Genomic DNA, 18,758 nt, shown 5'->3' on the forward strand with positions numbered 1-18,758 from the left:
TAGGATTGACTGTTTTATTAAAATCTCCACATACCAACAATGACCCCTTTTGTTCTGATTTAACTTTCTGCAATAATTTTTCAATAAAATTGAGTTGATTTACGTTTGGGCCATATACGTTCACTATTGTATAAAGTGAGTTATTTATTTGACATAACAAAATAATATATCTACCCTGGTTATTTTGTTTAGTTTTTAGGTACGCCTTATGTGAATATTGATCTAGGAGAGCCTTAAGTTGCAGTCGCTTGCCTTCTAGTTCTTCCCAGGTAAGTAATGCTAATGATTCTTTGTGAGTACATTCTAATTTTTGAATTTCAGCGGTGAGAATCTTCACCTTTGCTTCTCTTGCTTTTTTCTGACTTGTGCACATGGAGATGAGAGAACCCCTTATCACACATTTGTGTGTTTCCCAAAGAATCCCAGGATCAGTTCCGGGTGTGTTATTTTCCTCAAAAATCTGCTGTATATGTTGTTCTATTTGGGATCTATTTGATTTATTATGTAATATGAGATCATTCAATCTCCAGTTATATAATGGTTTAGTGGAATTTGGTATACAGATTTCTAATAAAACTGGAGCATGATCCGATAATGTCGTCAGTCCAATATCTATTTTTTGCACTAAATGTAACCAATTCTGGTTTAGAAATAAATAATCAATCCTATTGTAACAGTTAAACGGTATGGCATAGTGTGTATAGTCTTTTGTAGTGGGGTGATAACATCTCCATGTGTCCATTAAATGTAACTTTATTAATGCTTGTTTTACACGTTTTAGTTGCTTGTATGACAGATTTGTCTTTCCCCTTGAGGAGTCTAGTACATATTCAAATCCCCTCCCAAGAGGACTATACCCTTGGCGAATGTTTCTAATTGTTGTAGAAAGTTAATAAGAAAGGTAGATTGCCCTTTGTTGGGAGTGTAGATATTAGCTATAGTGATTAGCGTATTACCTAGCTTACCTTTAATTACTATATATCTACCTTCTGAATCTTTCATAGAGTCTATATAGGAGAATGGCAAATTTTTGTGGAGTAGAATCATGACTCCTGTAGCTTTTTTATCTTTGTTATTACTAGCATATACATATTCGTATGTTGAAGTTGATATCTTAGGCATTTTATTTTCTTTGAAGTGCGTCTCTTGGAGGAGAACAAGTTTAGCACCAGTTTTGTTACATTCGCCTAGGATTTGTGCCCTCTTCTTTGGTTCATTTAACCCATTAACATTCAAAGAGTAGATCTTACAATTATCCAATGCCATCTATACCACTCACAATATGCTTGTCATTTTGTTTATTTACCTTAATGTGTCTCTTACATAATGCCACAATAGTTTGTTTGTGGGACCACATACTCTCTAGTTTAATAGTAAACAGTGTGGGAAGGAGTATAAGAAAAGTGTGAAAAGAAAACATATATAGTGTAACTTAACTTAACAAAAAGGCCAAGCCAATAAAATCTCAAGTGTATAGTCTTGAGGTTATTGGGCTAATATTGACCGAAAGGGTATTTGGGAGGGTAGTGTTCACCTACCGCAAAAGATGGTCTTTTGACAACAATTATACTTTTTAGACCTGAATGGGTGTTGGTACTAGTTAACACCTTAAGCATAGAATACGAAAATAAAACATGGCTATTTAACTCAGATTTCTAATAAAACTGGAGCATGATCCGATAATGTCGTCAGTCCAATATCTATTTTTTGCACTAAATGTAACCAATTCTGGTTTAGAAATAAATAATCAATCCTATTGTAACAGTTAAACGGTATGGCATAGTGTGTATAGTCTTTTGTAGTGGGGTGATAACATCTCCATGTGTCCATTAAATGTAACTTTATTAATGCTTGTTTTACACGTTTTAGTTGCTTGTATGACAGATTTGTCTTTCCCCTTGAGGAGTCTAGTACATATTCAAATCCCCTCCCAAGAGGACTATACCCTTGGCGAATGTTTCTAATTGTTGTAGAAAGTTAATAAGAAAGGTAGATTGCCCTTTGTTGGGAGTGTAGATATTAGCTATAGTGATTAGCGTATTACCTAGCTTACCTTTAATTACTATATATCTACCTTCTGAATCTTTCATAGAGTCTATATAGGAGAATGGCAAATTTTTGTGGAGTAGAATCATGACTCCTGTAGCTTTTTTATCTTTGTTATTACTAGCATATACATATTCGTATGTTGAAGTTGATATCTTAGGCATTTTATTTTCTTTGAAGTGCGTCTCTTGGAGGAGAACAAGTTTAGCACCAGTTTTGTTACATTCGCCTAGGATTTGTGCCCTCTTCTTTGGTTCATTTAACCCATTAACATTCAAAGAGTAGATCTTACAATTATCCAATGCCATCTATACCACTCACAATATGCTTGTCATTTTGTTTATTTACCTTAATGTGTCTCTTACATAATGCCACAATAGTTTGTTTGTGGGACCACATACTCTCTAGTTTAATAGTAAACAGTGTGGGAAGGAGTATAAGAAAAGTGTGAAAAGAAAACATATATAGTGTAACTTAACTTAACAAAAAGGCCAAGCCAATAAAATCTCAAGTGTATAGTCTTGAGGTTATTGGGCTAATATTGACCGAAAGGGTATTTGGGAGGGTAGTGTTCACCTACCGCAAAAGATGGTCTTTTGACAACAATTATACTTTTTAGACCTGAATGGGTGTTGGTACTAGTTAACACCTTAAGCATAGAATACGAAAATAAAACATGGCTATTTAACTCAAAAAAAACCTTGTTATCTAGCATTAACATTTACAAAACATTCGTTAAACTTAGAGGTAGAATATTTAGTTAAACTGCATATTGCCTATATCAGAATGCAATATATTCAAAATAAACATCAGTCATTTATATTTCTTGCAGACAAGCTATGCTCACGTATTCCTCTGTTTCTCGGAGTGCGTGGGGTACGGCCTGGGGTGGCAACTTTGGACCATTCCCCTTGAAGTTGAAAGTCCATCTCCTGGTCTTCGTCTCTTTCGTCGTCCCAACCAGGTAGAGGGATTTCGTCCAGATGCAAATTATGAAAAAAGGACTTTGTCTCATTTGGTGTACGCAGTATGTGTTGGACCCCGTCTCTCCTCGCAATAAGACAAAATGGGTATCCCCACTTGTATAAAATCCCTTTTTCTCTCAAACTGCTTGTAAGTGGTTTTAATTGCTTTCTTCTAATTAGAGTCATTCGTGAAATGTCCTGAAAAAGATGAATGCCGTTTTCTTCATAAGTTAGATCACTGACGTCCTTCGCTTTCATGAGGATTTCCTCTTTTATTTTAAAGTCATGAATGCAGCATAGAATGTCCCTTGGAGCATTTAGCGGAGCACCTTTCGGCTTTGGGACTCTATGTTCTCTGTCAATTGCGATTTCAGTGCCGGGATCTTTATTCAGTACACTATTGAATATTTGTAGGAGAACAGTGTGTATATCCTCTGTTTTCACTGTTTCAGGGACTCCTCTGACCCGTATATTATTGCGGCGTCCTCTATTCTCTAAGTCATCCATATGTCTCTGCATCTCATCCATGCACCTCCGTTGAACTCTCATTTTTGTATTTAAAGATTTTTGGTTTTGCATGAGTGTGTTTTGGTTAGACTCAATGTGGTCTGTTCTGGTTGCTAAGGAGAGCATGTCTCTTTTAATATCTTGCAGCTCATCCTTAATGGAGGAAGTGACTTCCTGCAACATTTCCCTGATGTCAGACTTGGAAGGGAGTTTACTTAGGTAAGTATGTAAGTCCGCTTGTTCCTCTCCTTCACTATCATCGTCTGATGTGTCTGGCTGCTGAATGCCTCTCTCTTCCTCATGCTGCGCAGCTAGCGGCGCCATTTTGGTTTGTAAGCGCTCCGCTTTTTTCTTTAAAAATAGCGGCGCTATGTCATTTTGGGGTAGCGGTTTTTTTCTTGCTGGGGTGCTCTCCCTATCGGGCTTTTGTTTGTGAGTTTTCCCCATGGTTTGCGTTCAATTGCTCACCCATCCAGGTCTTGTCAGCACGGAGCTCTGAATCAAGCAGCCATCTCGCAGTCAGGCAAGCCACGCCCCCCGAGAAAATTATTTTCTTACATACTTAAAAGTTATTTTTTTTGTCCATGCATCATGTCAGCAACCCTTTCTTTTAAATCTTATGTAAAAGGAAATGTAAAATCAGATGTAATCACCAGGTTGGCGCCTGACCTCGTAGCACCATTTCTTTCTACATAAACAATTTTTCAGTGCATATCTACCAGCTATATCTGAATAGAGTATTTTATTACCTTACATGTAACTTGAGCAGCCTTAATTAGTGTATAAATGCACATGGGAAACAGTTTAATGAGAAAAATTAGTGTCTGTGTAATATGTGTAATATATAAATCACTTAAACTTGGCATCTTTCACAGAGTGCCCATTCCCCAAACTTTCAGCAGCATCTCTATCCATTACCAAAAACACATACAAAACAAAATCAGCTGCTTTGAATGTTCTGCTTTGATTTTTCATTAGCCAGAATGTCTCCCTCCTGCCAGGAATGGTTTACATCTCTTCTATCAGAGAGTCTCTGAACTTGACCTAATAGGAACTTAAATCCCACTGATCCATTGCTTCCATCTGTTACAGAAATTGATTCCAATATAGTACAGACACATCCTACTCTCTTAACTTTAAATACAGCAGCCCAGAAGTGATGCTGAAGTGATATTATTGAGCAAATTGAAGCTTTGTTTATTTAGTGCCCTGAAAAAACTTTATTACAGTTGTTGTGTACTATTCTAGTTTAAATGTGCTTCAGTTGAGATACTTTAATATGCACACAATTTAACAACAATTCACTAGTGAAAGAGTTCATCACTTACAAAGTTTTGTGCCCTATAGCCAGGTGAATTTTCGCTCTTGTGAACAGTCATAACTCTGCAAATTCACTAAAGTGCGAATTTTACAGAAGGTTACATCTTTTGCCAAAATTTCCTTCGCCATTTTAGACCATGCGAACTGATAAGATGAAGCTACATCCTCCTTGATCGTATGTCAGTGACATCATATACTGTATGCCGAAAAGTCATAAAAATTTTAAAACCGCTGGCATTTTTTCATATTTTAAAGCGGGATGGTCTTTAAAAGTTGTAACTATTAAACATTTTTATTTTAACTTAATTTTTTTTTTATCATTTGAGGGGCATGCCACATTTGTTTTAGGTCTAGGAATTAGAGGATCTCTTTTGCCTTTATTTTGCTTCCTTGCACATTTTTAATAAGTGGTCACTTCAATCATTTGCACCAACTTAAAAGTCATATTTAAGAACTATATGAACCCGCTCTATTCAAACACGAATTGAGTGTAAGGGGCAAATTCATCAAGGGTCGAATATCGAGGGTTAATTAACCCTCAATATTCGACTGGGAATGAAAATCCTTCGATTTTGCCCAAATACTGCGATCGAACGATCAAAGGAATAATCATTCGATCGAATGATTGATTCGAAGGATTTTAATCCAACGATCGATGGATTATTCTTCGATCAAAAAAACTTAGCCAATCCTATGGGGACCTTCCCCATAGGCTAACATTGGGTTCGGTAGCTTTTAGGTGGCGAACTAGGGGGTCAAAGTTTTTTCTAAAAGAGACAGTACTTCGACTATTGAATGGTCAAATAGTCGAACGATTTTTAGTTTGAATCCTTTGATTCAAAGTCGTAGTCGAAGTAGCCCATTCGATGGTCGAAGTAGCCAAAAAAACACTTCGAAATTCGAAGTTTTTTTTCTTCTATTCCTTCACTCAAAGTTAATGAATTGGCCCCTTAGTGTACTAATGAAGTTTCACTAGGCAGAAATGAACAATAGTGTTCGCTATGAAATGCTTGCGCTGACAAATTAACGCAAGCAAAACTTCCCCAGTGTTCGGCTGCGGAGAGGCAACTTTGTATTTTAGTGAATTAGCATAGTGGTAGCGAATTTGTGCCTGGCAAAGTGGCTCAGAGTGTGGCAAAGCCTTCGCAGGTGAAAATTCGCCCTTAAGTGAATTTCCCCCCTTAGTGAATCAACGGAGTAATGATTGTTCGCCTGAGTGAGAATTCGCCTGGCTATAGGGTGAAAAACTTTGTTGTCGATGAACTCTTCTGTTAGTAAATTGCTGATGTCCCTGAGGCAGGGCCAGAACTAGGGGTAGGCAGAAGAGGCAGCTTCGAAGGGCGCAATGACAGGGGGGCGCTGGGCAGCTACCTCTAAAATTGTCTTCTGCCGGGTTCACACCCCTTACTCCCCTTACTTCCTTCTGTCACCCCCCTCCGTTGCTCTTCCCTCCATCTTGTCACTGTCCCCTCCCCTCCGTGACATTCTCCTCCCCTCCTGTCACTCTCTCCTTTGCCGGGCACACACATGTCCGGGGGGGCAGGGTGGCTGGCTGGGTTGCCCTGCGGATTTGATTTCTGTCGAATTTTCACTAGCGATGGTCACTTCACAGTAAATCTGCCTCCTTGGCATGAAGGTTATCTCTATGCTAGAGAGTTGCCAATCATAGAGGAATGATAATCTCAAGTGAAAAGGCTGTGGAGATGCCATAGGGTTAGCGTAAACAGGCATATGTATATATTTATTTTTTCGCAAAATTCCTACAGAGTTGGTGTGAGACATGGAAATGACTGTAATCAGTTGCAGTTATTGTGATTAGTCACACTGTTCTCTGTTAAGCATTGCTGGTTATTATATGAGACTGATGAGGTGACAGTATTGGGTAGTTTTACATTTTACATTATGCAGATAAATGCAAGACAGATCATTTGTGAAGGTGTCAATTCTCATTCTAAAAAGGGTAGTGATATAATGTTAAATTGTTACGCACAACATTTTTATTTTTCAAAAGTGTCTCATTCTTTTGCATACAAACGAGGCAGGACTGTTATGAGTGTTCAGTTTGTCATGTCTCAGGTATTGGGCTAATTTAATTCTAAATTGCTCCATAAAACCAGATGCAATTCAATGAGAAAATCTGACTGCTTATCATATGAAAACTCTATTGAAGTCTATGGAAAAAACTGGAACTGAATTAGGAGAAAAGTTTTTTCTCCTCACATTGAATCTTGCCCATATGTTTGCACATTATAAACCATAAAAAATGCTTTCTCGTGAAAATAAATTCCTTTATTTGGCCATTATGGGTTTTAGAGGGAATAGCTGACATCAGTACAGAACAGCACCAGAGATGTCAACTAACTCGATGTCATGAGGGTGTCCATTTTTATTAATAACTCTTATTTCTACTAAATTATAACATGAAATAAAGTCTGATGATATTGGAGTAAGCTGACATCTCTGCAGCACACTTTTTTGTCATGCATCATTACTATATATCAGGGATATTTAAGATCAAGTTATCTGCAAAATGCACATCAAGAAAAGTGGCTTCATGGCTATTATACCTTTAGTGAATATAAAATATACAATGAACAATATACAAGTCTAGTCAAGTGTAAACATGGAATTGTTATATGCACATTACAAAAAAATTAAACAATAAAACATCATGTGAGTAGCTGAGGAAACGATTCAGTGTTATTCTAGTTACTACCCCTGTGATCAGTTGCTGTTGGTGTATAGGTATGTTCCCAAAGATTTGCAAAAGTGCAAACTTGCACTTTTTTTTCTCAGAATATTCTCAAACCATGTACAATGTATCTGCTTTCAGTGGAATGTATTTTACATTTGTAACGCTAATCTGGGCTATCCAGACCACACATAGTTAAAGTGTCCAGCAATTGGTATGAGCATGGGTTACATTGGACTCACACATCAGGATCAGGCCCTTCGCTAAGTGGAAGCTATCCTTTTAAGGTGTAGTGCAACTACAACACGCAGGCTACTGTATATAAAAGATAGATTGATTGGACGCCAGGAGGTTCTTGATGAAATAACAGATGGGATTTATTGGTCAGAGACAATATCCCCAGGTTTACTCACGCAGAAGATGAGGTAGATATCACAGAGGAGGGAGGATAGCAGAGGATGATACAGCACAATGAAGACTGTCACTGCCATAAGGCAGAGTAGTCAAGTGTACATCAATTCCCAGAAGATCAATATACCTCTGTGGGGATCGGGATCACCAGTGGAGTAGTTAGGGAGCCAAAGTCTAAAGCCTAACACCCTATCCACTGAATCCCTGCACTAAAGGCAAACAAAGAAGCCTTTGGGAAGCTACTCCCTGCTACTATACTTGATGGAGCACACAGCTGCTCATGCTATATAAAGCTGTCTATTTCACTCTCCTAGAGAGTCTATTAAAGATCTGCCCTGTGATAGCTAACCTCGTTCACGGGGTTTCCTGGTCCCCGACTTAATCACCAAAGGTACAGGTCCCTTTGGGGCAATGGCTTTACTGGGGTGATCACCTTGGTGATCCCAGGCTCAATGGGAAACACGTAGCTGCACAGACACCAGGAGCCAAAGAGGAAGAGGCCACTCCTTTCCAACACTATATGGAAGTGTGGCAGGAAGTGGTCAGTACACCTTTGCCCAATAACTAGTGGTGTACTAAAGGAAATGTTACAGGGTTTATACCCAATAACAAAGGAGTACAAAAGGAAGGTAGGAATTTAACTCTATGGGGCATAGCAATCCTATAGGTCCCCACACATTTATCAATCCAATTTAGGTTTTTGATTTCCTGATTAAAAAGGCATACAAACCTTTTTCTGGGCATAGTTGCCAGGAATTCGATCTGATTCTGTATGGGCGGGTCTAGGATCTCTGTAAAGTGCTGTACTATAGATTAGTTAGTCATATGAAACAGAACATAGAGCAAATGTACAAGTAATTGAACCCCTGTGTAATAGTGACCATTATGTGATATGATTTAATGTCTGGTGCAAAAAACAAATATATACTGGGGAAACAAAAAACATGAATTTTAGAAAAGATAATTTTAGTGCCATGAGGGCTGCCCTTCAGAGCATAGATTAAGGTGTTATGTTTTCAGCTAAAAACACAAAACAGAAATGATTGTCATTTAAAATTATATAAAATCATTTCTCAGTAGACAGTAGATGTGATCTATTTGGATTTTGGCAAAGCATTTGGATGGATTTTTATCAAGGGAGGGAATACATGGATATGGAAGATAGCTTATTGTACAAGTTGATCTGGGGACTCAACTTTGGAGTCAGGAAAGATTTTTTTTCCCCAAATTGGAGTGTTAAACATTTGAACTTGATGGACATGTGACTTTTTCAACCTAACTTACTATGTTACTATATCTCCTCACCCTCAGGTCTGCCATTTCTTGCTACTACCACCTACTGTATATTGTAAGTTTTTTGTTGTATCTTCCATCCTTAGTTAAGTGTATGCCAGCCTTAAAAACCTAGCCTTGCCTTGTTTAAGTCTGACAGTGGGAAATTGTAGGCAGGTCAGAAGCCACTAAATGTCATGGTGTGTTGATACCCAGTGACTAGATGCATGCTGGGAAAGAAGAATAAACTTCTTATTAAAAAAGTTATTTTAATAAAATATGAACAGTTATAAGTTTTGCAGGCCAACAAACGTAAAAGCACCTGTTACATACTGTAGCTTCAGGCAAGCATTAAATGTCTTTTTAGCAACTGAGAAAATACAGACAGGACATTGTGTACTATGTTTACACCTCAAGCAAATAGCAAACTGCATGATTTTATTTCATTTTTTTAAAACAGAAGATCAGAGTACCGTGTACAATGCATTAGTATATCCACACTAGTAATATTGCCCTCTTTGCCTGGGAGTGCAGAAGAAGGTATGTGGGTGTGTGTAGGGGAGGGTATGGCAGAAAGCACAGTGGTACAGTAGCTTTGCAGTTTGATAGTTTGGAGTAGAAAGACATAATTACCCATCTTGGTTTTTTCAGAATGTGTTCTTTCCAAAAATATATAGTTTTTGGGGGGTCTTGTGAAGGTGAATTGGCAGCTGAAAAAATTCATATGTACTATTGTCATTTGGGGTCCATATATGCCACCCATTTGGTATATATATGCATACTGAACATCAAACTGCAAATTGCAATATTTTTAAGTGATATTCAGAAATGTCATAAAAACCACTGCATTTAGCGTAGCTTTGCAGTTTGGTAGTTTGGAATAGAAAGATATAATTACCTGTTTTGGATTTGACAGAATGTGTAATTTCCAAAAATACATGGTTTTTAGGGGTCACCACATTTTTTGTGGCTTTTACCACGCTTGGTAAGTGTTTATAAATTAGGGTAAATGTCAGCCATCAAATAAGTATACACAAGATTTTGGGGTCTTTACATGGCATGTACTTTAATAGACCTATGTACATTGAGTACCAAACTGTTTGGCGGACACCAGGCAATTCATATTTATGGTGTTTTATCTTGGTACCTAATGCTATGTGGGAGATATGATACTGCAAAATAGAAATTCTGAGGTGATTTTCGGAAATGTAACCAAAATCACCAAATTTAGGAAAGCTTTGCGGTTTGGTGCTTCGGAGTAAATAGACGTGTATACCCAGTTTGGATTCAGGGGAATGTGTACTTTCCAAAAATATATGGTTGTCTGGGGTGAACATACTTTTTTCTACCTTTGCCCCTCATAAAATTCTGTAAATGTATTGATTTTGCAGTATCTGGAATTACAGAAATTATAGCTTGAATGGGTTTTTATTTTTGGGCCTCTATATGCCACAAACTTATAAACTTATGCATATTGGACATCAAACTGTTTAGTTGACCCCAAACATTCATACTTAGGGTGTTTCATCTTCGCACCTCATGACATGTGGGAGAAAAGTTGCTGCAAATTGTAAGGTCTGAAGTGACTTCTGGAAATGTCATCAAAATTTCTAAATTTAGGAAAGCGTTACGACTTGGTACTTTAAAAGACAGGTGTACTTAATTTAGATTCAGAGGAATGTATATTTTCTAAAAATATATGGTTGTCTGGTGTGAACGTATTTTTTTGTACCTTTGCCTCTCGAAAAATACTGAAAATATGTTTATTTTACAGTATTTGGAATTACAGAACTGATAGCTTTTATGGGGTGTCTTAATTTTGGGGCCCTTATATGCCACATACTTAGGTAAACCTATACATATTGGACATCAAGCTGTTCAGCAAACCCCAGGAGTTCATAGTTATGGTGTTTTATGTTGGTGCCTAATGGTTTGTGGGCGATAAGATCCTGCAAGATGGAAGTGAATTTTCAAAATGTAATCAAAATCACAAAGCTTTGTGGCTTGATGCTTTGTAGTAGAAAGACATGAGTATGGATTCAGGGGTGTGAGGGCTTACCCTGGTGGTCTAGCGGGGACTAGGTCCCGGCGGGGACGCCCGCAGCCCTAGTCCTTTCGGTTCCTGCGCTGGCTTCTCTATGGCGCGTGCAGCCGCACACTTCCTTGTTTTATGTGTCGGCCGTGTGACTTCATCATGCCAGCTGTGCCAAATTGAAATATTTAAAGGGGCCTCTGATCCAAACTCATTGCCCATTTGTTAAGTTCCATTTCTGAGTTACTGGGAGCGTTCTGTTTGTATTCCTGATTCCTGTTTTGATCCTGCCTGCCTGACTTTGCTGACTTCTGTGATCCCGACCTCTGCCTGTTATCCGACTATTCTGAAATCTGTTATCCGACCCATGCCTGGCTTAACTCTTCTGATTTGATCTTCTGGTTTTGACCCTTACCTGTCTGACTTCCCTTGTATTCTGCCCGCATCGACCCGGCTTGATTTGATTATGCTTTTGTCTGTACCTTGAACTGTGACCTTCTGCCCAAAAAGACTTTGCTAACGATCGTGTCCCTCTGCTTGTCCAGAACCCTTAGCTTGGCTCATCTCTTAATAAGACCTGGCAACATCCAATTAGCTGAGGGCTCCTCCCGAGGTGAAAGGTGGCTGTTAAAGACGGAAGCAAGAGCCGAGACTAGGGAGCCTAGCATTGGTTCTGGATTTTGGGTACCGATCGTGACAAGGGGAATGTAAACTTTAAAAAATATATGGTTTTCTGGGGTGAACATGCAGGCATTCATATTTAGGATGTTTTATATGGTTACCTAATGATATGTGGGTGATCTAATGCTGTGAACTGGAAGTTTTGAGGTAATTTTTCAAAAAAAATTTCACCAATTTCTATAAAAATGATAACTTTAGGAAAAATGGAGTAAATATATATATTTAACCATTTTTGATTAACCAGAATCTGCTGATCTAATAATGTATAGTTTTCTATGGTAAACCAACTGTTTGTGGAATGTATGGCTTTAAGAAGAATGCAGTGCTTTGGAAATTTGGTAGTGTAATGCATGGACTTTTTGTCCTATACAAGAGAGAAAACTCCATGAAACTATTTGGTGTGTTCAGGAAACATGGAACTTCCCAAATCTGTTGTGTTCTTGTGCATGAATTAAAATATGTTTCTGATATTTGTGTTTATATTAAAGGAAACATTTTTCAGACACTTACATCAGCATACTGTGATAGCTTAGGAAGTCCTGAAAAAAAATGATATATTGAGTTTTTGGGTAAAAAAAAAAAAGCCCTTAAAGTTATAGATTGCAAAATGTTCAATGGTCTGGCAATAAAAGAACCAAATCTGCCAAATTGGCTGGCAGTGGGTTAATGGTGATGTCTGAGCCAGCAATAATTCTTGCTGGGGAGCCCAGGGGGGGTCAAGTTACACTCTCAATAAATAATATTTTTGTGTGTGTGATAAAAATATCTCTAAACCATTGTCTATACAAAGAGATTGTTCATCCAGAACTTGTAGTTAGTTGTGTTGGATAATTTAATTTCCAGATCTAATGAAAATGAATGCTAATTAGTAGCTAACATTTAAATTAAACTGACACAAGAAACATTGATGCAGGCTAATGTTTACACAAGAGGCAATCAAGTGAAAATTGGCTCTCAGTAGAAAATAAACCTTTTGTATAGAATTAATACCATATACAATGACAAAGCCCTACAAGCTGCAAACATTGTTACAATCTTATTTTTTCTTTATTTCCATATTTTTATGGCTTCCCTTACATTTGCTAGGAATTGTTCATTTGTTTTACTGTGTAAAGATATTTGAACAACATTTAAAAATTTGCAGTTCCCTAGAAGAGTAATATCTTCAAAATGTTACCATTTATTGTTTTAGAAAACAGCATTTTAAAGTTATTTGTAAATTAAATGAAAATGAAAGCAGTTTGTCTATTCTTTGCTTCTGCCTTCTGCAATGCATTTTGGGAATTGGTGTCTTGGCTGGAGTAGAGCTGACTCACAATACTACCAATGTTGTGAATGTATGAGTAGCCAGTAGAAGAGGAGGAATCTTAGATAAAGGCTAAAACTGCTTTCAATTGCAGTTTACAAACAATGTAACTCAATGAGAATGCTTAATTAATGCATACTGGAAATTTGCTTAAATACCAATATTTTAAGTATTTTTACATACTATTATCGACATATGAATAAAGTAAAATATTGTGATTCATAATTGGTGTAGACCCCTGACAACTAACCCAGACTGAACAATATATATCTTGGTTACTAGTGGGTCAGTTTATTGAATTGGATGCTGTGTACTGGTATTTATTGTCATAATAATGTCACAAGATGTATACATACACATATATACATATAGACAAATCTCAACCCATTATCAATATATTTAAGACAGAGACATTTTGTGCTTACTGCTCCTGAAAAATGCCTTACCCTTTAAACAAAACAGGGATACAACTAAGTAAACGTTTGATATTGACAGATGGACATTCTACTATATGCATGAGTGGGTGACTGAATTTTTCAGATACACATGTAACCAGGTGGTTTATGACATGTTACACACTGTTAATTATAACATGGTATTATATTCTAAGAAAACTGGTTTTCCTTCACTTTTAAAGAATAATAGAAATATCTTCAAGATTTATTGTGAACCACAAATGCAAATATTTTTTAAATAGAGAGTACATTTAATGCAGTGTCAATGGCTTAACAGCAACTGCAAATTAATTATAGGAAACACTTATGATAATACATGAAAACATATCCCAAACTTAGCACTGACAACAATAGGAAATATACATGGATTGTTTTTAATGCAGTCACAAATAAGGTATGTGTACACCTTTTTATGTTTACATCAACGATATGCATTTTCTGCAGTGTTTTTGGACAAGAACAAGAAAGACTCCAGACTGTGTGTCAAGCAGCTGCTGGTAATATTTTCCTAACTTGTAGTTGTACAAGTCCAGATTTGCAGAAGCTGGAGTTGGCTGCTATATCATGTTATCAGAGCCAATAACACAAGTCCCCAATGTAGTTAGGGGTTTAAAGTGATTTCAAATGGAGACAAAAGGGAAATAAGTGAAAGGCTTCAAGATCTCTTATTCTACCTGCTGGCTTATTATGCAGTCTGTGCTGAGATGCTTCTGAGAAACACTGTTCTATGTGTATTTAAATGGATATAAAGAAATTATTAGAAAAAAATCAGTTACTGATTCAATGTTATTGACCCGTTGAATGACAGCACCTGACAAAAAATAGCCAAAGGTTGTTCAGTTATTAAAAAGAAAATACAATATAACATATAGGGACAGATAACCTACATATCTAGCTAGGGAATGCAGTTTTGTTTACAGCTGTTTCATATTTTTCATTAACATTTTCATGATAGACAAGAAAATGTTTGAAAAAGTGACACTATGAGAGTGCTTACTGATTTAGTCAATGTGTCAATGAGCTACTCTACTTCCATTCTTTGCTATGGGGTGAGAGAGAATAAAATTCTGCTTATACAGATTCCCCCAGGAGCCCCTCTGACTTGCATGTATTCTGTTATCAAACTAGCCTTGGTCGCTAGTACCTTTGTCATGAGGGCAGACTGTAAGAGCAGTTCTTTGTTTTTCTGTGCTGTGGAGTGATATCTCTATGCTCTCCCACTGAAAACTTCCTTTTTATAAGTCCATAAAAACCCTGGGATCTCTTTTTTGGGGGTTCTGACTCCTTGTGAGTTCAAAATCCATGGAGCTAGTGTCAAATAAACTTAGCGGTCTTCGGTAACTGATTTTCCCTACTACAAGACATGATGGTTTATTCCTGAGGTGTACCACATAACCATTTAATGTTATGTTCATAAATTAATGACTTCATGATCTTTAGAATCCAATTTATAATGGAAAAAACCAGTCAGGACACAGGCAGACATATAGGGCAGACAGAGTACAGAATCCAGGTCTTACCAATCAGAAACAAATTGTAACCAAATATAGACTTTCATGGGGGGGTCACTATAATTTCTTTTGATGATTCATCCATGCAAATCATGTTTTCCCAAACAAAAGTGCACAGTAAAATGGTGTAACACCATTCCTAAAATAATATCTAGGATACTATAGGAGAGCGTTAGGCACAAGCCAAAATATGTCTGGTCTGGGTGGGCATAGAGTGTGAAATTCCTGATCCACTCAAATATACATAATGCCACTCTCTGGTCTTTTTAAATCCAACTTATTCGGTGACTGACATGATGGAATGTTAATGTATATGTCAATGTTTTTATAGCTCATTGAAACACTTTACTTATCTCTGTTCCATGTTTCCACCCTCAGAACATTTTTTATTTACTAGATAGCACCTTCACCCTGTTAGGTGCAGAGGAATCTGAGACCATATTACCAACTCCTGAAATCTTCATAAGAGACAATTGGTGTATTGTACAAAAATAGTCTTTAGTTTGCTTCTTGTTTAATGATACATAGCAACCAATATCCAGAACCCACCAGCACACCCTGGCCTCTCCAGCACAAGTTGGCCCGGTGCACAGTCAGAAGGGATCGGCAACCCCAATTGTAGTAAGCGTAATAAAAGAAGAACTGGCACTCAGAGCTCGATGCATGCGGGCAAAGCCCTGCGTGTTTATTACAATGTAATGTTTCGGGGGCGGGCCCCTTGGTCTGACGAAGGGGCCCGCCCCCGAAACGTTACATTGTAATAAACACGCAGGGCTTTGCCCGCATGCATCGAGCTCTGAGTGCCAGTTCTTCTTTTATTACATAGCAACCAATAAACAGGTAGTATTTACTGGACAACTGTTTAAAAACAGGTAATGACTGCTAGAAAACAATATCTCTACAATGTAAGTTTGTTTGGTATTTCTGCTAGGGAAACCTCATGCTATATATTTTGTTATGTTCTCAATTGTACTAATAACCCTCCTCCCATTCCCCAGGGGACTTATCATAGGTCACTTTACAAATACCTTGGGGGCTTTGACAACAGCTGTGTGCAAGAGACATTTCTAAACCGTGTAGAAGAAGGGAATTTGCTTAATTTACTATAAAATCCAAAAAAACCTCTATCTGCGGAAAAAGTCTAGACAAAATCATGTGACAATTCAAAACGTGTGATGATTGTCTCGAAACTTTGATTTTTTGGGATTTTAAAATGAAAACCAGCACCAAACAGCCCAAAAAGCTTTGAATATCATGAAGGCAAAATGTAAGAATTCAGTGCACATGAACGCGCGCGTCAAGATGGGCGCCATTGTGGACACGTGCGTAATCACGGACATGTGCATCTAAACGTCCACCAATGTGAACGTGCGCAGCGTCATGACGCAGGACGCAGGCATCACTACGTTTGGCGCCAAAACGCCCTCCTTAAAAGAACGCTCAGGGAAAGGTTCTGTGCTTAGTGATAAACTTTGCTCCTGTATACTTGTATCCTGATTATTTGATTCCGGTTTGACTTCTGCTTTGAATCTCTGACTAAATTTGATCTCTGCCTGCATCTGACCCCAGCCTGTTAACCTGATTACGATTGATCTCCGCCTGCATCGACCTCGGCCTGTTAAACGACTATGACTGAACTCCACCTGCACTGACCTCGGCCTACCCATTCGACTTCTCTTCTGCTTAACCCCCACTACAACTACTCCACGTGAACAGTTTGTGACTCTCCAGTTTGGTCATGTCTCCTCACATTTTGGCTCTAGACTGGTTAAGCCTGACACAAAAAGATGTTCCAATTGTATAATGGACATTTGCCATTGAATTCTAGATGACTTCATCAGGTTTTAGCTGGAGTATTTTCAGATTCAGATTTTTAGCAGCTTTGGAACATAACAAATCTTGAAAAATCAGAGTTTTTCTCCCTCCAAAATTTTGGTTTAATAAATTGGCCCCTAAAATTGTGAACTAAGTTTTTTTGTTCAGCAATAAATTTATTTGAGAATTACATTTTCTGTAGACTACAAATAAAGGAGGTAATAAATATGAAGTGAAAGTGCGCTTCCTTAGAACATTGCGGATATAAAAGGGAAAATGTGTTCATGTAACATAGACAACCCTGCTGTGAGCTACAAGTTCAACAGTCCAATATTTCTGACAAAATGGAAATATGTGACTGAAATTTGTTTTTGCATTGCTTCTTTGCACTATTAGGAAATGTCATTGGTACCATAAAATGCATTACTTTATCCTATTAGGAAAATATTTTGCTGTAAAATCTAGTACTTCTGCAGTTGTTTGGTGAAAAGGATTTTATTGGAAGTATATATCATAGAGTTCTACCTGAATTTGTATTTTCTATTATCATCAAGGAGGCTAAGGAAAATATTTCATACCTAGCTACTCGCTTCTCTGAATCTTAACAGTATTTGTTTTTAGAGATTTCCTTTTATTTAGTACAGCTGTTAACTTCACAGAAGGTGCTTTTTTATATTAAAATATAGAACCACATTTTTTTTATTTAAATATAATCATGCACTGCATAAACAATGTTTAGATTTACAATACACCAAGACATATTCTGCCATGACTTACTGATAAAAAGATATGCACATAACCCATCGTGAGTCCTTTCTGTATGTAAAAACTCTAGCCTACCAACACTCATACACTAAAGGACAGCCTTACTAACATTTCGAAAATATTTTCAACATTCCAAATTTGAAAAAATGTTTTTACTCTTATTTGCAAACTGTTTCCTTATTTGCAAACTGTATTTCCTGGTGCATAAGTGACTTTGTAACAAATATTTTTATAGAATGATAAATGTGATATAATTTTGCAATAGCAAATGGTTTATACCATATAAATGCAATACATCCCAGACTGCTTTGAGTTTCCATTTGCTGGATTAAGGTATACATTTTGGAAAATGTAATTCTAATAAAGAGTATTTTTCTATACACAGTATTCATAGTGTATAATGGAGTTGTTTTCTGGTTTAGGAAGTAAAGTATTATTTATCTAAGGTATGAGAGAAGATATTCACGGATAAGGCAACATGTACTAGCAAGAAATAATATAATATATGACATGCCCAAAATAAAATTGTTAGCAGATTACTGTATTAAAATATAAAGGAATGTCTTTTACCAGAATAAGTTTGAGTTTTCAAGTATCAAATATCAAGCATCCTATTTTTTAAGAGTTTAATGGGGGCAATGTAATATTGGTCCTTAATGCAAAAATCATTCATAATTCGTTCGCAATACAAATAAATGTTTGAATGTGAACAATTTTGCCTTTGAGAACACTTTGCTCCTCATGTGACAGTAGGAAAGCAGTTGAGGGAATTTTAAAGTGGACTTTGGAGACACCCTTGGGTATCCTAGAATGCTTAGAATCAGAGGCCTGTAGAAGAACTCTATTTGGCTCATTCCTTCATTTTCAGAGTGGAATAATTTCTCAAGCATTCACTTTTACAATTGCATTTTGAGGTGGCGGTAGCTGCATGGTTCCCCTTTGTCAATAGTCTCACTTGCACACAATTTATCCAAACAGAC

The 18,758-nt window shown here is 37.2% G+C and overlaps 1 long non-coding RNA gene across 1 annotated transcript; it reads left to right on the forward strand.

Moving 5' to 3' along the window:
• Nucleotides 1-2,875: 2,875 nt before the first annotated feature.
• LOC121399984 lies at nt 2,876-18,158 on the forward strand. The gene is made up of 3 exons (XR_005965402.1): nt 2,876-3,010; nt 3,666-3,737; nt 16,197-18,158. It is a non-coding gene; the product is annotated as an uncharacterized LOC121399984 (long non-coding RNA).
• The last annotated feature ends 600 nt before the right edge of the window (nt 18,159-18,758 follow it).

Source organism: Xenopus laevis, chromosome 2L (genome assembly GCF_017654675.1).
Source record: "Xenopus laevis strain J_2021 chromosome 2L, Xenopus_laevis_v10.1, whole genome shotgun sequence".
Classification (NCBI taxonomy): domain Eukaryota; kingdom Metazoa; phylum Chordata; class Amphibia; order Anura; family Pipidae; genus Xenopus; species Xenopus laevis.